At 37.7% G+C, this 26,712-nt stretch overlaps 1 protein-coding gene and 1 long non-coding RNA gene across 4 annotated transcripts in view; one reads left to right on the top strand and one right to left on the bottom strand.

Moving 5' to 3' along the window:
• inaD (inactivation no afterpotential D) overlaps positions 1–26,712 on the top strand; it is a 2,962,486-nt gene that overhangs the window by 880,688 nt on the left and 2,055,086 nt on the right. The gene's annotated exons all lie outside the window — the stretch shown is intronic.
• LOC122416426 (uncharacterized) lies at positions 8,903–11,000 on the bottom strand. The gene is made up of 3 exons (XR_006262104.1): positions 10,939–11,000; positions 10,737–10,849; positions 8,903–8,957 (listed from the first exon to the last, which is right to left on the bottom strand). It is a non-coding gene; the product is annotated as an uncharacterized lncRNA (long non-coding RNA).

Raw genomic sequence — 26,712 nt, 5'->3', positions numbered from 1 at the left:
ATACTGATCTCTTACTAAATTTTCGTGCTCGAATAAACATTTTTTATAATCTTCAAATTCGATTTCCCTTAATGTCGATTGTTTTATACCCTTGGCACGTTTTTTAGCACTCTCTTCACCAAATACTTTAAACGTATACAATTTCGCTCGAAGTCCGATAAATTCCTTCATAATTTTTCCATTTATCTCATCTTTCATTAGACCGAGAACTTTCTTATTTGCCAAAGGTATTCCATAAATTATTCGCTAGATAATCGGAAGTATCAAATTTATGTATATCGCGCTTTATATATTCATATATATCGGGCATATTAAAGTGGTATAGAAGGCTATCAGTGTCCGTGTACATTAGTTTTGTCCGATCGCCAAAGTTATTTTTAACGTAATTATAGTGAAAATCATATATGTATGTTTTTGATAGATCAAGGACACAAAATCCAACGTAAATGGGTTTATTGAAATGTACTTTGATGCGATACATTTCAATTATTACAATATCATGTTCGAAAACAGTGCAGCTATGGAAGTTGGGCTTCGCAATGAGAGCGTTTGCACCATATCGACCTTCCCACTGTGTCACGAGTTTTACGTCTTTCTGTTTCCTCACATTTTCCATAGTTTTTCCGAATACCGCATTATTCATCAATTTGAAAATTTTTTTTTCGAATTCATTGGTTGATTTTTTTCGTAATTCGGTGTTCAAGTCGATGTATGTTTTGAGCCATGGAACTTGATGAAATTTTAAAACTCGGTGAATTTTTGTCAATTTCAGTCCGAAATTTAAGCATTGTTTCAAATTTTTGTAATGAATAACGTATTTATTTTTCGGCAAAAATGTTGTCATTAATTTTGAATGTTTATTGTGAGGAGGTGCGTTGTGCTCGGGACAAAGAGGCAGATCTTTATGCAACTCGAAAAGCTCCTCAGGATATTCCAAATCTACTTCGAAAATATATCCTGTCGAAGAGTCATCGGGGATATTGAGAATATCTATAGGCTCGGACTCCCATTCGAAAGAACCAACAGGTAGGTATTGGGACATGGCTGCACCGTACAAATTATTCACGTCAAAGTACATTAAATACGATTCCTCTTTGCTTGGATCAAAATCGGCTCCCATGTACCGATTGTTTGCATGAGCATATCTATTGCAACACTGCGATACACCACCTCGAATGCCTTTTTCGATAAACAGGAGCATTTCAGGATCTGTGAGGAGTTCAAGTTGAACACCCGTACATTTGAGCATCGCGTCAAAAGCAAGTCCCGGAGCTGTAAAATAATGTAGAGGATCCAAGCCGTACGTCGAAGAGCAGTTGCGTCGAACATTTTCAAATATATCAGCCAATAGTAAAACATCTGTCTTTAAATATAAATCGGAATATTCACCCAATGAAATAATGTTGAAAATATTCCAAATGTTTTTTGCGTGTTCGTAATCTTGCTCCGAAATGTTCGCATTATTTAATTTTGAATAAAAATTTTCTTTCGATGGCAACTGCTCTTCGTCGAGTTTCTCCCACGAGTCCACGTATTCGTAAGGGAAAACTCCCTTCCTCGTGAGCAACTGGAATTCCTCTACAGTACTAGAGTGCTTACGTGTGATTGACTTATCCTCATCCCTCAGGTATGATGCTAATTTTTCGAGACTATTAGCCATAAACCTGAAGGAGTCGATAAACCGTAAATTTACATTTGTACCTTCAACGTATTTCGTGAATGAAATGTATCGCTCTTTGTTTATAGGGAGAAGTTTGACTGTGCCGTTGAATCGTGTAGCCAATGTTTTGATTAAAAAGTGTGTGTCATAGCCAGAGAGATTGTGAAAAACTATTGGGATACTATGAGATTTCGTATAATTCAAATTGCATCCAGGATGCGCAGCACCCCGATTATTTCCTGTGAAATGGCAATGATCGCGGTGCTTTACATCCGCGGAGTCGAACGGCTTTTCACAAATATGGCATTTTGTGGCATTTCTAAACTGTATTTTTTCATCCGACGTGAGGGGTTTCATCGGCACAATATTTGTCAAATAAGAATTAACTGTTTCTGCGATTTCGTGCAATTGATCGATGAACCACTCGATACAATCGGTTCCACGTTTCATATCGAATTTTAAGAGTGAATCGTTGAAGGAACATTTCAAATAATACGCAGCACTGTGCCGGATATGCTTTTGAGACTCGCCCGTTGATTCGATAAGGCATTCGAGATCCGCGTACACGACGAACGGTACATCTTCTTTGAACCGATAATTTTTGAAATTCAAAATTTTATTTTCCTCGGTCGGTAAAACCATTTTCGTTTTGTTTATGCTCATGCAATCGCGTTTGTGATTTTCGAAAGAACTTTGTAGTTCGAAGTGATTCAAGCAGTTATCACAGAACCATGTGCGTTAGTAGTAGGTGGTGCACTATGGCGACCGCCACTCCTATCCCCACCCCTTTCCCCCACTAGGCCGAGCGGCCGGCATTGTGGGCGAGAGGTTTGCGGGTGTGCGGAGGGGGGTGAGCGTGTCGCCATAGTGCACCATCGTTTTTTCCGGTATATATATATATATATATATTTTATTTTATATTTGTAAAAAATATAAATTAAAAAAATCTCTCTCTCTATATATATTAATTTTATTTTAAATGAATAAAAAAATCAAAAAAATAAAAATTAAAAAGAAAAAATTAAAAATAAAAATAAAAAATAAAAATAAAAAATAAAAAATATATATTGAAATACTCACCAGGGTGGCGCGTCTCTCTCCCCGATCCAGTCTCCACGACGTTGTCTCGCGCGCCATCGTTTTTCACACGCGCGCGCGCGCACACACACACACACACACACACCTATTCTTCGGCACCGGCTGGGGTATCGACAACGTCGACGAACCCGTCGTCGTCGTCCCCCTCGTCGTACCCGTGATAGCCGTCGGGTACCAGCAGCTCGTTCACGAGTACACCCCCGAGATCCCGGCCGTCCTCAGCAAACAGCAGGACGCTCAGGGGGTGCCGTGTAGGAGGGCTCATGATGATGGCCGTAAGAGGCCCCTCGCACAACGCTTTCACATCGTGGATCGGGTAATAATACTCATTCAAGTAGGCGAGGCCGTGGAGGGAGCACTCTATCGCGAGCGCTGGTATCGCCTCTAATATCGGTGAGGGGTGGTGCAGACAGTCTAAGCTGTAAAATGCACTGTCGCAATGGTCCACCAGATATACCTCGACGTAATCGTAACTATCACGGTGCACGATCTCCCCACAGTACACAATCTGTGAGTCCCGCAGCACCACCACACAACTCACGCCCGGCTCTGCCTCCTCTCTCTGGATAGGCCGGCCCAGCCTCCTGTCTATGAACTCACTGTTCATTAGGCCCACCACATGTAAGAACATTTGCTCTAGAGCGTCGGTACACGCGTACAGCGACGCAACACTCAGCAGCCGTATGACGCGTCACGTAAACGCCGCACCGAGAAACTCATAATTCCGGTAACGCGGATACATTTTGAAGCAAAAATAAAAAAAAAAGAAAAAACTTGTAGAGGGACAGAATATAAGGGTGACCGGGACGAGATGCTCCCGCGCGATTCGATTGAAGACTGATGGGAGAAGAGGCTAAGACGTTTATGCAAATACGTGCTTGTGATGAGCATATCATTGGAGGGGCAAAAGAAGGACAGGAGGGGTGTAAAACAGCTGGCACCTCGGCTCGATGCAGTCATCCTCGTATACGGGGCAAAAGACTCGCACATGCCCTCTCGCTCACATCGCAAGGCGCGATGCCTCGCGAGAGCTTGAGGTATTCGCTGCTTCATCAAAACTGCACGTGGCTGCAATCTCGACGACGTACACCCTCTTACTCGCTCTCGTACTAGCATACGCGTCAACGTATACGCTCTCGCTCGTTCTCTCTTGAGATGCGATACCTCGCGCTCACCGTGCACAGCCTCTAAGCAGGCAGGGGAGTACGTCATCGTAGCATTGACCTTGAGTCATAGCAGCGCACTCGTTCTTTAAGCAACAGCCAGCAGCGATGGCGTATACCGCCTCGCTCGCTTCAACGTCATGATACATCCTCTCTCTCTCTCTCTCTCTCGCGAGGCCCAATACTCGAGCATTTGAAAGTCGCAGCAATGATAGCGCATGCTATCTCGCTCGCACCCGTGCCGTGATAAACCCTCTCGCTCGCTCTCTCATGAGATGCGAGGCCCTGCGCTCTCGCCATGTCGTCGTGCAGCGTCATCAGAATTGCACGTGCATCGGCCGAGAGCTCCAGAGCTGTAACGAGGATAGAGCACAGCCTCTCGTCCACACCCGGAGACATGATACATCTTTTCGCTCACTCTCTCTCTTGTGAAGCGCACGAGCGCGAGAGCAGCAGCAACAGTATATACCCTCTCACTCACGCTCGTGACATCGTGCATTCTCTCACTCGCTCTTTCGCTAGATGTAGAGGCACAGCGCTTCAGAGTTGTAGCAGTGATACCATATATAAGAAGTTGTTCGATCTATTCTCTGGAAACTTGCTTCAATAATGAGCAATTCATTACTAAAGGTTATAAAAAAAAACTATTTCAAACGTAATGAATAAAAAAAATGAATCTGTTAAATCTTGGTAATGTATGAAAAACATTTGGTTCAAAGGAACAAAAGGTTGTCAAATAAATGCAAAAGGGACGAGTACATCGGATGACGAATAGACAAAATTTTTAACATAATGGTATGTAAAAAAAATTACGAAACCAACTGTGTTTGAATAAAACAATTAAGAAAAGCTTTCACAAATCATGAAAAAACATTATATTAAAAAAAATAAAAATCTGGAATTATTTTGTAAAGGAAAAAAAAAATCAAATAGAACGTGAAAAATTCATTCTTACGGGAAATATCCGGAACTTGAGAAAGTTCTAAAACTTGCTTCAAATGAGCAATTCATTACTAAAGGTTATAAAAAAACCATTTCAAACGTAATGGATAAAAAAAATGAATCTGCTAAATCCTGGTAATGTATGAAAAACGTTTGGTGTTCAAATGAACAAAACGTTGTCAAATAAATGCAAGTGACGAGTACATCGGATGGCGAATGAAAAAAATTAAAAACATAATGGTATGTAAAAAAAATTATGAAACCAACTGTAAATAATTTCAACAACACAATTAAGAAAAGCTTTCACAAATCGTGAAAAAAATATTATATTTAGAAGAAATACAAATCCGTAATTATATTGTAAAGGAAAAAAAAATTCAAATAGAACGTGAGAAATTCATTCCTACGGGAAGCATCCGGAACTTGAAAAAGTTCTAGTGAATCAAAAAGTTACCAAAAAATCGCATCAAAGGTAAAAGTCATTTGTTACTCTATGGTGACAGATACTTAGAAGAAAATCGATTCTTCTCAGACTTTCAGGATCCCTTGGTATTCACAATATTCGATGTCGATTTCGTGTCGATACAAATTATGTTTAAATATGTGCTAAAAGTACTTGTCCGGCCCATCACTTTTCATTCAAATTGCTCATTCAAATAAGAATCAAACTAGACCTTAATTAATGTATTATTTTTATGGAACTAGTATTAACGCTGCCGTTACACGCCCACCTGAATTCGAACATCATCTCATATATGCTCGGCGGCAACTATTTCTTCGCAACAATTCACTCATGTTTTTATGTTGATTTTAACAAAGTGCAATTGTGTATGTGATAATAAAAAAAAACGAGATTATACAGACGAATCCTCTCGAAAATTTATTAAAATGTGATTTATTATCAGTTGAATATCTTCAGTAATTGAATAGGTTAGTTGCTATAACAAATAAAATTCGGTTGAAGAAGGAAATGTGAAGTAAAAATTGCCGTCATTTCAATATAAACTGGAGAGTTAATTTGGAAGCTTGACAATTTTTATCGTCCGAAGGGTATTTTTTCATCAATACACAATAATATCTCTTGTATATTACAAAAAAATTGAATGCAATTAAGTTAAAATCTCTTGGAGATAATTTTCTCAATTCCCTCTGTAGGCATACATATGATCCATTAGATCTAAAAGAGCCCTGATTTTTATTTGAATGAGCAATTTGAATGAAAAGTGATGGGCCGGACAAGTACTTTTAGCACATATTTAAACATAATTTGTATCGACACGAAATCGACATCGAATATTGTGAATACCAAGGGATCCTGAAAGTCTGAGAAGAATCGATTTTCTTCTAAGTATCTGTCACCATAGAGTAACAAATGACTTTTACCTTTGATGCGATTTTTTGGTAACTTTTTGATTCACTAGAACTTTTTCAAGTTCCGGATGCTTCCCGTAGGAATGAATTTCTCACGTTCTATTTGAATTTTTTTTTCCTTTACAATATAATTACGGATTTGTATTTCTTCTAAATATAATATTTTTTTCACGATTTGTGAAAGCTTTTCTTAATTGTGTTGTTGAAATTATTTACAGTTGGTTTCATAATTTTTTTTACATACCATTATGTTTTTAATTTTTTTCATTCGCCATTCGATGTACTCGTCACTTGCATTTATTTGACAACGTTTTGTTCATTTGAACACCAAACGTTTTTCATACATTACCAGGATTTAGCAGATTCATTTTTTTTATTCATTACGTTTGAAATGGTTTTTTTATAACCTTTAGTAATGAATTGCTCATTTGAAGCAAGTTTTAGAACTTTCTCAAGTTCCGGATACTTCCCGTAAGAATGAATTTTTCACGTTCTATTTGATTTTTTTTTTCCTTTACAAAATAATTCCAGATTTTTATTTTTTTTAATATAATGTTTTTTCATGATTTGTGAAAGCTTTTCTTAATTGTTTTATTCAAACACAGTTGGTTTCGTAATTTTTTTTACATACCATTATGTTAAAAATTTTGTTTATTCGTCATCCGATGTACTCGTCCCTTTTGCATTTATTTGACAACCTTTTGTTCCTTTGAACCAAATGTTTTTCATACATTACCAAGATTTAACAGATTCATTTTTTTTATTCATTACGTTTGAAATAGTTTTTTTTATAACCTTTAGTAATGAATTGCTCATTATTGAAGCAAGTTTCCAGAGAATAGATCGAACAACTTCTTATAAATCATGGAGCATTTATTTTTTGTACTACACGAGTAACACGTCGGGTTTCATTCATCAGTCGAGGTTACATAAAACATAAATGTACTTGTCTCCAATTTTTTTACAGCACTCATGCTGTTTTCACGGTTTGATTTGACTACTTTTTGTGCACTGTGAACTTGAAAAAAATTCACAGAACATGTTACGACACAACTATTATCATTAATTCATTTTTTTGTTCGTTCCAAGAAATACACATAACTATTCTTGGCGTTTCTCGGCCAACTTCTTTTTTCGACCTTAGCATCATCAGCAAAAACCCATGACGTACCAGATCTTAACATGTTCGTATAATGCCCTTCAAATACTGTTCGATCATGATGGAAAATAGCACTATTGACTTTATATTTTTCGCCGCAAACAGTAACTACAGCGGATGGAATACCTTTAATACTAAAATCAATGTTTGAAAGTTTCATAGTTTTTTCATCTATAGATAATATTAAAAGTTGAAGAATCAAAACGCCTTGAACAGTTGATAGCGAAGTTTTTGTTAAGAGTGTTCCCATTCCGCCACAAGCATTGCACTGATGACCTTCAATCGGATTCCACTGAGACAAACTATGTTCGATTAATTCCTGTAAAGTAAAAGCTTTTTTAATACGCGGAAAGCTCAAAACTAGTATATTATTTGCTTGTTCATCTGTGGTCGTATATTGACAAGCTTTACATCGAACTTTAATAATTAATTTATGTTCTACAGCATTTTGAAGTAAATCAGATTTTTTGCAGATTCCCATGAAAAATTCAGAAACGTCGTGCTGTTTTTTTTTGAATAAACGATTCTCCTACATATTCTCTTACAACGCATGAACTCACTGATTTATTTCTTTCCACATAAGACCGAAGTAAAAGAGGTATAGGATTTTCTTTCTCCTCCGAAGTTCTGAAAAATTCTTCCCTAAGAGGTTTGCAATTGAAAATACATTGTATAATAGAATTAGCATAACACGAAACACCATCCGTATTGGTTAATCTGTTAATAGACCAGAAGCTCATATTTTTCCATTTACTTGCCGCTGATTGACACTCCATAACATTTTTGGATATAGCCCAAACAAAATCTGGAATTTTGGGAACCCATTGTTTGGCAAACTTTATGAGGACAAGATCTGTACGAAACTTCTGTCTGAGACGATTGTATTCCCTTATAGCTAACTCATCTGCTTTTACAGAATGGTGATCGAAATTGATTAAATGTAGTCCGTCTAAGGTAGTAACACGAGAAAGACCGACATAAGTCTGTCCAGAAGTGAATATAGAATTTCCTGCATTATAATTATTACCTATCAGTGTATTCGGAAAAATTTTTAATTAATAAAATAGATTTTTAGTTTCCCTACCTTGGAAATTTTTTGAAAAATTCCCTGCCTTATTGAAAGAGAAAAATATATCAAATTACGGCTAATAAAAATTCCAGATAACGCGATATTGAAAATCCAACTTACACAGAATTAGTTTTTTTGAAAAATCATTTTATTATACATTAAAGTTGTTTTAAGTACTATACAGCCAAACAAACATGCGCGCGCATATTTTATTTCCAACTTAAATTTTACTTTGTTCGATTAAAAATCATCAATACTTTCGAATAGTCTGTTATGCGGTTACAAATTCAGCGCCATTTTCTAAATTATCAAGAATTCCATCAACGCCCTCATAAATTTCTTCTCCAACCCCATTGACTCCTCAATTAACGAGTCAGAGCAAATTTCAAAATGGACCATATTTTTTACCAAAATACATTAAGCAAACTCGTTTCTGAAAAACACGATGAACCAAGCCACAAGTCCGTAACTTCTTATCAGCAACAACGAGGAAAACTGCAAAAAACGTAAATATATATATTAGGGTGCTTTTTTTTTCAGCGACATTTTTTTTTTCACTCTCATCTCGCCTTTTTGTAGGGAATACCTTAAAAAAAAATCCCTGAAAATTTGAGCCCTTAATATTAATTTTAAGTACTCGACCAAGGCGTACAAAGATTTCCCCTTTAAAATACACGTAAAGTTCGATTTTTCTTCTTAAAAGTTCTACAGCTCAGAGGCATTTAATGGTACAACCTTGGTCGATGAGCGGATTTATTCAGAATTAAATGCTCCACAAAAGTGTCCATTGTGGCGTAAGTGTAACTCGAACTGGCGAGGTCGTAGAGGTCACTCAACCCAATTTTTTCATGAAATTCTCGTTTTTTTGCCTCTATCTCGTAAATGACAAGAGCTACAGAAAAAATGGGAATGACAAACTTGGAGGAAATTCAATTTCCTACAAAAAAGTATTCAAGCACCAAATCGCTAACATCGATATTTCTTAAGATATTGGGCTTTTAAGTTGAGGTAGTATGGAATTTTCATGAATTATTGAGCTGGATTGTATAAGTTGTTAATTTATTATTCTTAATTGTCACTTAAATCATTAAATATTTATTTGTTAAGTTGCAAATGATTGAAAAGTTGAATAACTGAACGTTTTGAAACTGAAATTCGGAAAAAAAAAAACATTTTCAAAGTGCTTAAAAATTTTTTTTTCACTTTTCACGAATTTTTCAATTGATTTTCCCCTGATTCTTCTAATTTATTTACCAGTAATTGAATACCTATAAAGTTCTAGTTGAAAATATGTTGTATATACGCAAAATATTTCAATATTATTTTATATCTATATATCTTGTTATATATAAGCAAGAAAAGATATATAGATATAAAATAATATTGAAATATTTTGCGTATATACAACATATTTTCAACTAGAACTTTATAGGTATTCAATTACTGGTAAATAAATTAGAAGAATCAGGGGAAAATCAATTGAAAAATTCGTGAAAAGTGAAAAAAAAATTTTTAAGCATTTTGAAAATGTTTTTTTTTTTGGAATTTCAGTTTCAAAACGTTCAGTTATTCAACTTTTCAATCATTTGCAACTTAACAAATAAATATTTAATGATTTAAGTGACAATTAATAATAATAAATTAACAACTTATACAATCCAGCTCAATAATTCATGAAAATTCCATACTACCTCAACTTAAAAGCCCAATATCTTAAGAAATATCGATGGTAGCGATTTGGTGCTTGAATACTTTTTTGTAGGAAATTGAATTTCCACCAAGTTTGTCATTCCTATTTTTTCTGTAGCTCTCGTCATTTACGAGATAGAGGCAAAAAAACGAGAATTTCATGAAAAAATTGGGTTAAGTGACCCGTACGACCTTGCCAGTTCGAGTTACAATTACGCCACAATGGACACTTTTGTAGAGCATTTAATTCTGAATAAATCCGCTCATCGACCAAGGTTGTACCATTAAATGCCTCTGAGCTGTAGAACTTTTAAGAAGAAAAATCGAACTTTACGTGTATTTTAAAGGGGAAATCTTTGTACGCCTTGGGCGAGTACTTAAAATTAATATTAAGGGCTCAAATTTTCAGGGATTTTTTTTTAAGGTATTCCCTACAAAAAGGCGAGATGGGAGTGAAAAAAAAATGTCGCTGAAAAAAAAGCACCCTAATATATATATATATATATATATAAGTGTTTCAAACCATGATTGCAATAATTTCCATCATCGACTAATTCGTAGCGTTAAACTTGGATACTGACTTACCTTGAGAAACACTTGAATCAATGGTTTTGTCTTGGCAAGAGCAACACGAAAAATGACCACGCAATTTGGACGGAATTCTCACAGCGAAAATCCAGAAATATTTTTTTTTTTAACTGAAATAGAATACAATTAATCACATAATGATGACTTCGTTTCTCATTCAATTTGATAGAAAACTACAAAAAAATGCATATAAATATACCTGAATCGAAATTTCATTCTCTGTAGTATCGCACCTTCCAGAACTGAAAAGTTCTAACATATTCCCAACGAGTCTGACCCAAGAATCTCATTCCCAGTATCCACTCATTTGAAGCCCTTGGCTCAAGGAATACCTCCATATCAATCACTTGAGATCACGAAATCTGGACAATCAAGACTGAGCCATATATTTTCATGGAACGCTTGAGACTGTAAAACCGTGTTGACCAACCAAACTGAGGTCATGGAAAAATCACACCGTGTCCATTTGAATCAAAAGAGTTTTATCAGGAAACACCGCTTCCACTGTAATAAAAAAAAAATTTATTGCAATTTCATCTTCATCTATACTATTAAACTGAACGAGTTTATAGGGCTTGTGGTTTATATTCTGATTGAGGATCAAATTTTGATACCTTTATCTCAGATTTGCTGGTCCGTAACAAGTTCTGACACTTTAGGAACCTCTACGCTTGGACCATTGCGACAATCTTCAAAACCAAAAATGAAAAGGAACAGCAACAGACAGCTTCCACATTTCATTAGCACTGGAGATAAAAGATTCTGTAATCAGAAAATTACTATTATATTGAAAAATTATTCTACTTACTCAAAAGCATTGTCACCGGAGCCTGCAAGTATACTCACCCGCACTTGATCTTTCTTCATTTTCTTTGCAGATCAACGTTGATCCAAACCTCAAGAAATCTCTATCCGAAAGGAACCAAAATTTTATCTCGGTCTTCTGACTGTCAGTCTTCTAGTATGAAACTTTAACGCTGTTGATTGCAATTTCATCTTCATCTCTACTATTAACTTGTGGTTTAAATTCTGATTGAGGATCAAATTTTGATACCTTTATCTCAGATAACAAAATTTTTGCTGGTCCGTAACAAATTCTGACACTTTAGGAACCCGTGGACTTGGACCATTGCGACAGTCTTCACAACCAAAAATGAAAAGGAACAGACGCTTCCACATTTCATTAGCACTGGAGATAAAAGATTCTGTAATCAGAAAATTACTATTATATTGAAAAATTATTCTACTTACTTAAAAGCATTGTCACCGGAGCCTGCAAGTATACTCACCCGCACTCTATCTTTCTTCATTTTCTTTGCGGTGTAACGTGTTAAAATTGATCAAAACATGGATTGGCACGGTGAGAGAGGAAACGTCGGGTAACGACGGATAATTCCTCTCGAGATGAATGTTTCTGAGTCAAATGCGAGCGTTACTTCGTTTTAGTAATTTATTTTGAATATTTTATTTCACGTTGAGCGAGCGATAGCGAACGAGACGGAAAGGATAGCAGATGAGTCGAAACATCGTTGAAACTACCGCAAGGGAAGGCATAGGCTAGTCGTCAAGGTCAAAATTGTTATCGTCGTACGTCGAACTTTCGAGCAAGGGTCGCTAACTCGAAGCCCTCACCTGGAGCTGTCTCACCTCGCGACGCGTCAACAAGCGTCGGGAATCATCGGAACATCTCGGCTGTCAATGGTCATCGTCCGTCGTCGATCGTTTAACCGAAATTCGGAATTAAGCGAATCGAAATAAAATCAAAACCTTCGAGAATAATCTAGATCCCGCGAGTAGGCGAAGGGTGGGGGGCTAGGACCCGAAAGTATAAGAACGCTGCCCTGTCGTTAAGGGAGGACTTCGTTTTCTGGAACACTACGTGACCTGACGTATTCTTTCGAGCCGTCGCCAACCCGTCAAGAATTCGACATCACCGAAATATTGGGGAGAACTCCGTGGTCTTTTCCGGAGTATTTCTTGACTAAAACCGTAGCGGTGAGCTGTCGTCTCGCTTTCTTTTGTGATTTATTTTGGGAAATTTCGTATCGGAAAGAGCTCTAAAAATATTGTGAATGTTTCGATTTCGAGAGCGATATTGTTTCGGGGTAACGTTGGCTTTTGAGAAAAGTTGTGTAATCGTCTTGCGCGGTTTAAGAGCTACCGTTTTCACGTAGTTTATTTCAAGAATTGCCGAGAGGAATTCGTCTTTCTTGTTCCGCGAAGTCCGTAGCTTAAGAAATCTGACAGAAATCGTTTCACTAATTAACACCTTTGTTACCAATTATCGGCCATCCACGCAATTGCGACCATCAATGCAATTGATTATAAATCGAACATTTTCCGGAAATTGTTTATCTTGAAGATTACTAAACTACCACCATTAAATAATGTTTCTTCCTTTGTTTTCTAATCAGTTGTTTTATATTTAATAAATCATCTTGTGATTCCGGAATACTGTATCTTACGTGTGAATTACTTTTGTCTGCGTGTTGACCTCGCCCCTCTACCACCTCGTTGTTCCTACAGCTACGACCGGAAAACCCTAAAAATCTCTTTCTCGAGGAATTTCATCTAAAAATTTGTTCGAATAATTATCGAACTGGCGCCCAGGGATTCTCGAGAATGAGGCGTTTGTGCGACTCACGGGAAAAGTCGTTACAAATTTTGGCGCCCAACGTGGGGCCGCGTTGGCAAATCCCGAGTAATTTCGTGTTAAATAAATTTAGATTCAATCAATTTAGATTCAATATTTAACACAAATTTCATGTTAAATAAGTTTAGATTCATTCAAATCCTAAATTTCGTAAATTCATAATTTCGTAAAATAATTCCGAATCGATAAAGTAAAATAGTTCTGTCATATGGTAACTGTCAGATTTCAAATAGTTTTATTGTGTCTTTTGTGTCTGTCGGTCACCTCGGATATTATTTCGCGCTTCAATATTCGACATAGTTCGAGATTCTTCGATATTTGTCGCTTGTGTTTTGGTTGTGTTTGTCTCGGTATTGTTGTGGCCTTGGTGCGCGCTCGTCGCCGACTCGAAAAAGGGCCGCGCGCTAGCGACACGCCTTGAGCATTTGGGGGAATATACGCCTTTGTTCGGGAGTGCGTGGACGATTAGTTATCGTCCCGCTCTCGTACTGTACAGTTCGCTCGCTAGAATAAGTACCACCCATTCGTGTCGAGAGAATCGAGAAAGTATATAATTTTTTTGGAAAATATCGAGCTATTGGGAGATTTGGATATCGAAAAATGAGTGAGAACCAAGGAAAAATTCCTGTAAGTTCAATATAACCATTCTCTCAAGCTTTATAATCGAATATTTTGCATAATTGTTATTTTTCTAGTCTTAATTATTGAGATAGAAATAGAAAATCTCTCGTCTTGCGCCCTCACCAACGGGCTCACACGCACATTACCGCCCTCACCAACGGGCTTGTTATTTTTCTGTGCCCTCCCCAACGGGCTTACAGGTATCGCACATCGCCCTCACCAACGGGCCTACAAGTAATCGTCGAAAAGTGCCGGTATTTTGAATCGGGAGTGCGCGTGAGTGAGTGTCCGTGTAGCGCTCGAGAAAAACATCGCGCGGTACGCGTTCCGAGAGTGCCGAGTGTGAGTGTACGAGTTCGAGAAAAACGTCGTGCGGGTAACGACAACAACAACATCTCGTTCGATTTCCTAGTGTGTTCGAAAAACGGCCTTGGTGGAATTTCGTGATCTCGGTATTATTCCTTTCTGAAAACATAATTCCTCGGTAAATTCGCGCAAACTTTCATGTTTCGAAAATCCGTAAAATGTTTCCATATCGCACGCCGCCGCGGCGAGAGTCGAGATCAGCTGACGCGCCAGCTTGTACTTCGCGCGATATTTTGATCGATACGAATCGAATACCTGACAGCGGAGTCGAGACGCGAAATGAGATAACTAATAACACCCCAACTAATACTGTAAATAATACGCGACAATTGAATACTTCGAATCCTTTTTATAACGAAGTCGCGAATCCCTCAGTAATTATGCTCGAACGACCAACGCCGGCAATCGTGAGGCAAAGCGGTGCGGGGGGAGAACAGCTGAGAGACGATCGCGAGGATGCGGTAGCCCCTCCAGCTCCCTTCTCACACCCGATAGCTAGAAATACCGAAGAGTTTAGGAGAAATATCCCAGTGACCGACCCTAATGTAAGAAATTTTTATTTACCGTCTCATTCATCTCCGCGAGAAAATGTCCCGTGGAGACCAGAAGTGTCAAACATGCGTTCGACTTACGAAATGCTCCGCAAATGGGGCATAAATTTTTCGGGAAAAATCGGCGAAGACGTCGAAAATTTTTTGCTACTTATTGAGAGAGGTCGACGCATGCTTCCGGCGAATGACACGGATTTGTTAGATTGTTTAGAGTTCTTTCTTCGCGATACGGCTTTGTGGTGGTACCGAACAAATCGTGCTAGTTTTAATTCGTTTTCCGAACTCGAAAATGCGATGCGTAGTCGTTTTGGTAGCCCGAATTATCAAATGGCGCTACGTGACGAAATTTCGAAAAGAACACAGGGGGAGCATGAACCTTTTCCGGTTTATTTAACGTGTATGAGAGCTATGATGGAACGAGTTCGACCTGTTTTGTGTGCCGAGGAACAATTGATGTATGTTTGGAAAAACATGCATTCCAATTTGAAATATATTATTCAATTCGGTACAGTGCGCGATTTTATAGATCTTGAGACTAGAGCGAGGGGAATTGAGCAGAGTTTGGAGGACGAGAAATATCGTCAACCACCTCCGCCACCGGAACGGTCTTTACACCCCGATTTCGCGTATCATCCTCCGCAAGAGTCTTCGAAAAATGAGAGCAAAACTTTTGCTAATTTCGATCCGAAGTCCGCACCGCCGAAAGGAATAAAATCAAATACCGATCGTTCCAAGCGGCCTAAAAAGCCCGGTAATCAACCGAACGCTCCAAATCAGTCGACTCAATCGAATCCACCTTCGAAGCAAACAGCTGTTCGTCCTTCGAGAGAAGGCTTTCAGTGTTGGAACTGTGGGGGTGAAAATCATCGTGCTTCGACGTGTCTCGCGCCGCGGAAAAAATATTGTTATCGATGCGGGACTAAAGACGTAACGACTCGTGATCCGCATGAGTGTAAGGGAAACGCGAACGGGGAAAGCCGATGAGGGGAGGTGAAACCCCGGAAAAGTTAGATACCCTCGAAAACTTTGAAATACCGGTCCACATTCGCGAATATTTGTGTAGTCCATTGAATGGAGTAAAGTCCCGTCCAATTTTAATCGTGAAAGTTTATATTTCGGGGCATGTAATGCCCGCAGTATTCGATAGTAGATATACAAGGCGGGTTCTGGATACTTTTTTGCTGAGTCATTGTCACGATGACGTCATCATTTCGAACGTTCTAGAACGATGACGTCATCATTTCGAATGTTCTAGAACGATGACGTCATCATTTCGAACGTTCTAGAACGATGACGTCATCATTTCGAATGTTCTGGAACGATGACGTCATCATTTCGAACGTTCTAGAACGATGACGTCATCATTTCGAACGCTGTGGAACGATGACTTTCGAACCTTCTAGAACGATGACGTCATTTCGAAAGTTCTAGAACGTCATTTCAAAATATTCTATGAGACACCATTTGTTCTGGATACTTTTTTGCTGAGTCATTGTCACGATGACGTCATCATTTCGAACGTTCTAGAACGATGACGTCATCATTTCGAATGTTCTGGAACGATGACGTCATCATTTCGAAAATTCTGGATACTTTTTTGCTGAGTCATTGTCACGATGACGTCATCATTTCGAAAGTTCTAGAACGTCATTTCAAAATATTCTATGAGACACCATTTCCTGTTTTACCGACAGAAAATTTCAGAAAAATGTTAGAACCGTAGATGGCGCAATTTGGATTCAACCGAAATGACCAATCAGATGACGTCATTTCGAATGTTCCAGAATGTTTTTGAGAGAAGGGGTAATGGTATAAAGAGGTTGCAAGTTCTAAGCGCAGTTAATAGAGTCATCATGATGAACGCTTCAACACCAGACGAGATAAAGCTTCTGTGTCGTCTTCCACCATACTTCTGTAGCTATGATGATGTTATATCAAAGCATTTCGGAAGTGATTCTCCTGACGGAATATATGATTTTATCCACGATATACTGGAGTTTCAACGAAATTTGGAAAAAGTGAAACAAGAAAAAGTACTTTGTGCACGATGTGATGACATACGTGGATCAATTGAGATTATATACAAACATGTTCGCAGCTTACGCCGTGAAATGGAGAATTTGAAAGAATTTGTAGAGATAATTGCTAATGAAGTAGTAATGTAACAAGAATAAAAAAAAAAACACATGAAAACTCATTGTTTTTTATTTATCCTTAAACATTTTCGAACGTTTCTAATTAAATTTTATAATTTGATCATGTAAATGCGGGTGTTTGGGACGGAAAATAATCAATTCCAAGAATTCCTTGATTTTTTTTCATAAAAAAATTTTACATTTTATTAGATTCGATAATACACAAATTATACCAGTTTCTTAACATTGCCACTTATTGGATTATATTCAATAATTCGATCATGTAGAATCAAGCAATATGCTGCGGTTTGAGCTGGAAAAGCACCTGCTGATTCAAATTCCAAACGTATATCCACTGGTCCTGATTTCAGAAACTCGTTTTGTTTCGAACAATCAATCACAATGAGTGGAGCGTATTTAATAAAATCAGCTTTGTTCAACATCGGTTCAGGCTCTTTACCATAATAGGAGGCCTGAAAGCTCGTATACATATCGTACAATAGAGCGAATTGATTATGAGCAATGTCAAGATTCAAATTTCCGTAAGGATAACATTGAGAATTTAGAAATAGTTTAACGTCTCGAAGGTTACAATGATCAAAATGACTCGCGTTTGCATTAGCAGTGCTTTTTCTCGCTGTTTGAAATCCTACTATGACATATCGAGGTTTTTCAAGCTGGGTCGATGTTTTAACGACCCACACGTTTTTTGACGTCATGGGTAGTAGTGGATACTCATACAATTCCCATGTTCGAAAACTCAGTGCTATTGGTGGATCCTTTGCAATGAAGTTGAGTAATGAAATTTTTCGTTGGTCTGAAATTTTTATGTACGGTACCACCCATTCGATTTTCAGCAATGAGATTTTGAATTGCTCAGCTGGAGGAGTCTGCACAACGGCATTGGTATCGTTATTTGATCTCGTGAGAATCAGTTCATGTTTAGCATTAATGATGATTTGATTATAATCCTCAGCAAATCCCAGTATCAATGACAATGGAATACATAGGTCAAAGTAACCATCATTATCGATTAATGTACTCTCATCGTTACTCAACCAGCCAGCATTTTCCATCACAGACATTTGTTCAGGACTCTGAGACACGTAATTCTTCATAAGTGTTGTGAGACCGACATTTTTGTTACGATCAATTTCAATAGCATTGAGTTCATAACGTATTTCTTCGAACATATGGCAGATGGCGTTGTTAACTAATTTTGTATTTTGAACAGCATTTCCATCAACTTTCGTTAGTCTACCATAAACATGTAGAAAGCTTCTACTTGGTAGGAGACACAAGTCCTGATGTTGAACGGCGATTCGAATTTCATCGTTGTTATTAAAAGTTGCCGATGCGAATGGTTGATGTGAGTGAAGTTCATAGTGCGCAATAGATTCATCAAAGATAATAGGTTTCTGTATTTCTAGAATTTTCTCCATGGTACAAAGCAAACTACAATAACACCGCAGATATGAATTTTTACTTTTCTCTTCTTCCAACTGCTCGAATTGTCAGACCCAATTTTTTCAGAAACTGAATGTTTGGACGTGTTAGATTTTTGAGAGATCTTGGGATTGGTTCTCTCGGATGTGTAACCGTCTTGAGAGATGTTCGATGACTGATTGGTTCTCGACATCTTGATTCACTCTTATAGTTTCGTACAACTCTTGTATCAAAAACTATTCCCATTATGCTGATTTTACATGTAATCGTATTGTTATAATTTCTCCTCGAAAATTTACCAATTGACCGTCTTGATCCACAAGTTTAAGTTGTAGATGATCTATTGACTGTACGGCTATTGGAAGATAAATGACGTGTGACGGTACTTCAACGATCTTATATCCCGGTGGAACGACTGGGAAAAATTCATGGATCGTATGTACTCGTTGTGCATTGATATATGCACCCGTGCTAATGTTGCACTCGACTCGTAGCGAATTAATTTTGAGAATCGTTACCGGTAACTCTGATTTGTGTATTTTATTGGCTTCTAGTCTGCGCGGGGTGAAGCCTAGCAGACGCCCAATCGAATCATTGGGTATAAAATTGATTTGTTGATTGCACTTGATCTCGCTGCACAGAGTATTGTTGTTCGGTCTTAGACTAATGGAGATATTCTTATCTGAAAGTGTACTTTGTAAGTAACGCTCGATGTCCTCAATTTCATAGCTCCCAGTGGGTATTGTGATGACTTCCTGCCCTACATAAAATTTGTTATTCCCCACATCGATATTGGGAATTGAGTTAAATGTGAGCAGTTCTACGAGCCCGAGAGTGTAGTTCTTGAATGGTGATAGTTCAATAGGTGGGAAATAGTGAGCCTCTAGAATAGAGCTCGTTCCCGAGAGAGTCAATGTGAAAGAATCACTCATGATAGTTGACGTTTAACTGGTACTTCACGTATTGTGAGATACTTTTTATAGTTCATTATTAAGAAATTTAAGACACAGGTGACCACACACCACTGTATCATAATCTTGATAATTTTTATAATTGTATTTGACAATGCTACCAACACCGAGATATTTCATGAGATCTTGCGGTGGTTGAAGATTTCCAAAGCTATCAAAGTAAACGACGTTATGATTGATTTTTTTGTATGCAACCCAGTGTGTGCCAGGACCATACTTATCATCCAAATTGACAACGGCAGATTCGTACTTTCGTGGTCCATTCCGTGGTAACGCGTTTCTCATATAAACTCCACGGAAATGTGGAATTTTCATAGCTTTGGCATATTTTGTGATATCTGTATCGGTGAGTGCTCGGTGTGGTAGCCTTATAGGTTTTTTGTTGGGTAGGGTTTCAGATGCAATCCCAGACCTTTTTTGTAGGGTTTCAGGTAGAGTCCTTTACCCAAAGCAATAGATTCCATAGTCTCATTGTGTCGTCTACTTTCTTCCAATTGACGTTTCGCAGCTCGCGCATCATTTATGGCTTTTGTTATACCCGCTGCACCCCCCGCAAGAGCCCCTGTTGCACTTAGCCCAGCAAACAGTGGTATGAGAAATGGTAGCAAACCCCCAATTTTCTCGGGTACTCGTAGGATCCGAGGTGATTGAAATTTGTTCTTTCCACCCGCTTTTTTCACAACATCACGAGCACTTTTTAATGCCGTTCTGATAGGATCAACCGTTCCAGGACGTATTGACATTTTAGCTGCATCAACGATCCGTTTGAACGCTATCTTTTTCTTATTAGGTTTCACTTGCATCCTCTTTGCACCTGAACTGAATGTCCGCCCCTTCACACCCAGACCGAGTTTGGTTTTAGCCTTCATGATATTCGCAACGCCCAAAGCTGCAGCTTTTTCACCGAAATTTGCGTCTTTTGCAAAAATACGCTGCCAAGCTTTGTCGTGGAGTACTCTGTCCGCTGCGTGTCGAGCGTCGATGTTTTCTCGATTTTTCGAATACGCAATGTCGTGCTCTTTGCAAGCCGCGTCGAGCGCATTAATTCCCGGATCACCTCGTTCAAGTCTCTGTTTCAGTTTAGTACCAGGACCACAATATTGATAGCCAGGTAAATGTACTTCAACCGGAAGTTTATTGATGAGATCGTTGATAAGTCCTTTTCCACGTTTCTTCCGACGCTCGATCATTACTGAGGAGATACCGTTTTTAGACATCCTATTTATACTTTTTTTTCTCATCACCTACTGCACCATATTTTCCAGGCTGAACGCTTCCTGAAAATGGCTCACTGCCTGTTATTGTTTTAGCTTCCCAGTCAGATTTCTTAGTTCCACGATAAAATTGATCTTTCAAGTATTCCTTCATGCTCTGAGTTATGGGATTTTTATCTCGATTATCCATTTTCGTGTGTATGTATCGAAAGTTCGATGATAACTGAGAAATGTCTTTATAAGCGACGTACTTATACCTATTTCTCTCAGTCATGATCATGATGAGGTTTAATAATCAACCAATCAAATTATCTATAAAGAATTTTGATGAGTTCGTGCAACACGATGCTAAGAATAAACGTCATGGGGAGCTGTTACCAAGTAGTATACGTGCAGTATTTTGTGGTCCATCGAATTGTGGCAAGACCAACGCGCTTCTCACCCTCATTACACATCCCAACGGTTTGAGATTTGAGAATGTGTATGTGTATTCAAAGTCTTTGAATCAGCCAAAGTACATATTTCTCAAACGCTTACTCGAATCTGTGCAAGGAGTGAAATATTTTCCCTTCACCGATCACGAGCTAGTAATCAAACCGGAAGAAGCTCAACCAAATTCCCTCATGATTTTCGATGATATCGCTTGTGAAAAACAGGACAATGTGAGAGCATTTTTCTGCATGGGACGACACAAAGACGTAGACTGCTTTTACCTCTGCCAAACGTATGCACGTATCCCAAAACATCTCGTTCGTGATAATATCAATTTACTGGTTATTTTTAAGCAAGATGAAATGAATTTGAAACATATATACGATGATCACGTAAATACCGACATGTCTTACAAACAATTTAAAAGTTTATGTTCAAAGTGCTGGAATGATAATAAATATGGGTTCGTGGTAATAGACAAGGATAGTGAATTGAACAAGGGTCGTTACAGGAGAGGATTCGATTGCTTTATATATTTATAATTTCAAACTTTATCGCACAGTTGAAATGCAACCTTAAAAGTGTGAATATGCACAGAGCCGAGCTGAATAAGGAAAAAAACATTTTACGCCGAATCGCCAGCGCGAGCGATGCGATTCGACGAAAACACAAAATGTTGAAATTGGGGAAAATGACGGCTGAGAAAGCCATGAGTGAAATTTTCAAACCCGTAATGAATCCTTTGGAGAAGTTGGTTGATCAGTCAGTAAAACAGGAATCAGCTATCAAGAAAGAGCCGAATGAGGAGTCTTCCGTGAAAAAAGAAGATGAATTTATCGATAACGAAGATGATGAATTCGAACGTTCGTTTCAAACGGCTCACGGGGATATCTCGGAAGAGGATATTAGTTTTGAGGATGATGATAGTATTAAACGTGATGATTTGTCTCAAAATTACTTAAATATGTTTGACACGGTGGAAAAGAAAGAGCTGGATACATCGTATGGAGTACGAAAATTACAGGGAAATCGTTTAATGATCGGAAATTCACCAATTACGTTTGAGCGAAATATTATTCGTATCGGTGATAAGACTTTTGATCAAAGTGAGGGTTTATTGGAATTGCTGTTTAAAAAATCCCCCGATGAATCTCGAATAACGACAAACGATAGAGAAAATTATCGCAAAATTCTCAATTCGACAAACGCTTATAGAAAACATTATATTCATGATCACGCAATTCGCAATGATAATAGTAGAAAATTCAAAAATATAATTGCTCAAATGATTGATTCACCGATGAGAAAATCCTCACCAACGCGACACTCGGAACGATTGGGTAAAAGCTTACCGCGGTATAAAATTTTCAAAAGAAATAGTACCCTGGATTACGTTTATTGGGATGACCCTAATGAGCTGGTTGATAGACTGCGTCTTCTTTATGCTTCACAAGTTGCAGGCAATGCAAGTCACGTCAATGAAATAATTTCCATCATCGAGGAATTGCGTGAAGCTCAAATTATTTATTAGGTAGTACACACACTACTCGAGTTCAGTTAAATCATGAGTGTCGACGTGTTTGGACGACAATTGTCGAATAAGAGTGTTTCTCCGGGGAGCCGTGGTCCTCCTGGTAATGGATTTAAAATTACGCTCGATGGTCAATATGATATAGATAATAAGAGATTGTGTAATCTTGCTGAGCCTAAACTCGAGAATGATGCTGTTACTGTACGATTAATGCAAAATTTTGTTAAACAAGAAGTACGTCTCGTGTATACAATTACATCTTCCATGCGAAACCAGCTGGATGATCATGAAACCATGATTCGAGCTCTCGAAAACAATTTTAATGACAACTTAAACACCCAACGTATTAATCAGGATACACTAGCAGAATTGACGATGCGTAATTCTGAAATCATTGCACAATTGGAAGACAGACTGATAGCATTGGAAAAAATCCATAATATAAGCCAAAAACATCGAGTTGATGATAGCGAACTTTCAGACAAAAATAAACGAGAAACGAATCGTGAATCCGAGCATTTCGCAATTTTCAAGTAATTTTGGACCAACGCACTAGAATGAGTGAGAAGAAAAGAGTGGTGGTGGAAGAGCTTCACAGACCTGCCAGAAGAAACTATCCTCGTCGTCGTGTGGATATTCGAGGATTAGATGAAACTTGGCAGGCAGATCTCGTGGATATGACTGCGTATGCGCGATACAACAACGGTTACAAATATTTACTTACGATCATTGATATATTTTCAAAGTATGCTTGGGCGATGCCGATCAAGAGTAAGAATGGCAGAGATGTATCGAATGCTCTAGCAACTATACTTGCCGAGGGTCGCGTACCAAAAAAATTACATGTCGATCGTGGTAAAGAATTTTATAATAATGAATTCAAAGCCCTCCTACAACGTTATAATATTAAATTATACTCTACATTTAGCAATATGAAAGCATCAATATGCGAACGTTTCAATCGCACCGTGAAAAGTAAAATGTGGAAACAATTTAGTTTGCGAGGTACGTACAAATGGATAGACATTTTGGATGATCTGATTTCAAGTTACAATGACAGCAAACATCGAACAATAAAGATGAAACCTAAAGATGTAAACGTTCAAAATGAGAAAAAAATTCTACGCAATATTTATGGAGTTTATCGCGTGAGTGGTACGCAAAAAGTAAAGTTTAAAGTTGGTGATAGAGTCCGAATCAGCAAGTACAAGCATGTTTTCGAAAAAGGTTATACACCCAACTGGACAACCGAAATATTTACCATAAGTATGATACAAAATACCGATCCTGTTACATATAAACTTGTGGACTACCAGAATCAACCAATTGAAGGTGGTTTCTATCAAGAAGAGCTCACAAAAGTCAAATATCCGGATATTTACCTTGTGGAAAAAATAGTGCGAAAACGTGGAAATAAACTGCTCGTCAAATGGCTAGGTTTCGACAATTCACACAATACATGGATAAATGAATCAGATTTGTAAAGGTTTTTTGAATAAATACACACACACATACAAAAATGAGTTTTTTTATTTTTTCTTATAACCATATGGCACAGTATCCGTTGTGTGAGGTAACAGAATTCTTTTATCATCTTGCCAGCTCAAAGCTAATTTTTTCTGTTTTATCGTATAAACCTCATGTTTCTGACTCTGAATTAAATATTGATGTTTTATCGAATCGTGGTGATCAAATAAACATTTTTTATAATCTTCAAATGTTATTGTTTTCAATGTTGATCCTTTAATTCCTTTAGCCTTCTTTCTATCCCCATTCTCACTGAAAACCTTAAATGCGTATAATTTCGCTCGTAATCCAATAAATTCCTCGATTATTTTGCCATTCATTTCATCTTTCATCAAACCAAGAACTTTTTTATTCACTAGTGGAATTCCATAAACGTTATTGCTGGGGTAATCGGAAGTGTCAAATTTTTGCAAATCTCGTTTGATATAATCATAAATGTTAGGAACAGTGAAATGATATAGAAGACTATCTGTATCGGTATACATGAGCTTTGCTTGATTTCCGAATGTTTTCTTGATATAATTGTAGTGGAAATCGTAAATGTATGTTTTCGATAGATCGAGAACCGAAAATCCAACGTAAATGGGTTTATTGAAAAGTACTTTGGTGCGATCCATCTCGATTATAACCATATCATTGTCAAATACTGTACAACTATGGAAATTTGGTTTTGCAATGAGAGCTTTTGCTCCATACCTTCCCTCCCACTTTGTCACGATTCTTACATCTTTATGTTTTCTCACATTTTCCATTGTTTTTCCAAAAACTGCGTTGTTCATTAATTTATAAAAGTTTTTTTCAAATTCATTATTGGATTTTTTTCGCAATTCTGTATTTAAATCTATGTATTTTTTCAGCCATGGGGCTTGGTTAAATTTTAGAATTCTGTGAATTTTGGTTAGTTTCATTCCCAGGTTTAAATATTGTTTTAAATTTCGATAATGTAGTATATATCTATGTTTGGAATGAAGTGTCGTTATCAATTTTGATTGTTTACTATTGGGTGGTGTGTAATGTTCCGGACAAAGTGGGAGATCTTTATGTAGCTCGAAAAGTTCTTCAGGGTATTCCAAGTCTACTTCGAGTATGTAACCAATAGGCGAATCATCTGGAACGTTGAATATATCTATATGTGATATCCATTCGAAACCATCATAGGGTAAAAACAGACTCATAGCTCCACCGTACAGATTATTCACGTCAAAGTACATGAGATATGTTTCCTCTTTGCTTGGATCGAATTTTTCATTCATGTATCTATTGTTTGCTTGAGCATATCGGTTCGAGCACTGTGCTACTCCACCGCGAAGACCACTCTCGATAAACAAAATTTTCTCAACATCAGTGAGAAGCTCAAGCTCCACCCCGGTACACTTGAGCATCGCATCAAAAGCAAGCCCCGGAGCCGTGAAATAATGCAGAGGGTCCAATTTGTAAGTAGAAAAGCAGTTGCGTCGAAAATTTTCAAATATGTCAGCCAAAAGCAGTACATCAGTTTTCAAATATAAATCCGAATATTCAGCTAATGAGGTGATTTTGAACGCATTCCAAACTTTCATTGCATGATCGTAGTCTTGGTCGGAGATTTCCTCGTTGTTGAGTTTTGAATAAAAATGCTCTTTTGATGGCAACTGCTTTTCATCGAGTTTTTCCCAAGAATCAATGTATTCATAAGGAAATACTCCCTTTCTTGAGAGCATTTTGAACTCCTCCACACTATTACAGTGTTTTCGGGTAATCGATTTATCATGGTCATTCAGGTAAGATGACAATTTGTCAAGACTGCTTGGCATGAACCTGAATGAATCGATGAAGCGTAAATTTACATTTGTGCCTGAGACGTATTTTGTGAAAGAAATATATCTATCTTTATTAATTGGAAGAAGTTTAACCGTACCATCGAATCGTGTAGCCAGAGATTTAATGAGAAAATGTGAGTCGTAGCCGGAGAGATTGTGAAAAACTATTGGAATGGTGTGGGACTTGGTATAGTTCAAATTACACCCTTGATGCGCAGCACCGCGATACTTACCAGTAAAATGACAATGATCACGGTGCTTCACATCAGTGTGAGTGAATGGCTGCTCACAGATATGACACATTTCAGCATTTTTATACGCTATTTTTTCGTCGGTTGTGAGCGGTTTCATAGGCAAGATATTATTCACGCGAGAATCAACCATTTGCGCTATTAACAATAATTGATCGATGAACCACTCGATACAATCAGATCCACGTTTTATTGCAAAATTTGAGAGCGTCTCGTCAAAGGCACATTGTAAATAATACGCTACACTGTGTGGGACATGCTTTTGACACTGTATATCATTTCCAGTTGGTTCGAGAATACTCTCGAGATCGGCATACACAACGAATGGTACTGATTCTTTGTACCGATAATTTTTGAATTTCAATATTTTGTTTTCTTCGTCCGGTAACACCATTTTCGCCTTATTTAGACTCAAGCAATCGCGTTTATGATTTTCAAAAGAACTTTGCAGTTTGAAGTGATTCAAGCAGTTATCA

Source organism: Venturia canescens, chromosome 9 (assembly GCF_019457755.1).
Source record: "Venturia canescens isolate UGA chromosome 9, ASM1945775v1, whole genome shotgun sequence".
Lineage (NCBI taxonomy): Eukaryota > Metazoa > Arthropoda > Insecta > Hymenoptera > Ichneumonidae > Venturia > Venturia canescens.
Note: the sequence above shows the minus strand (reverse complement) of the source record. Positions and strands in the feature narration are given on the sequence as shown.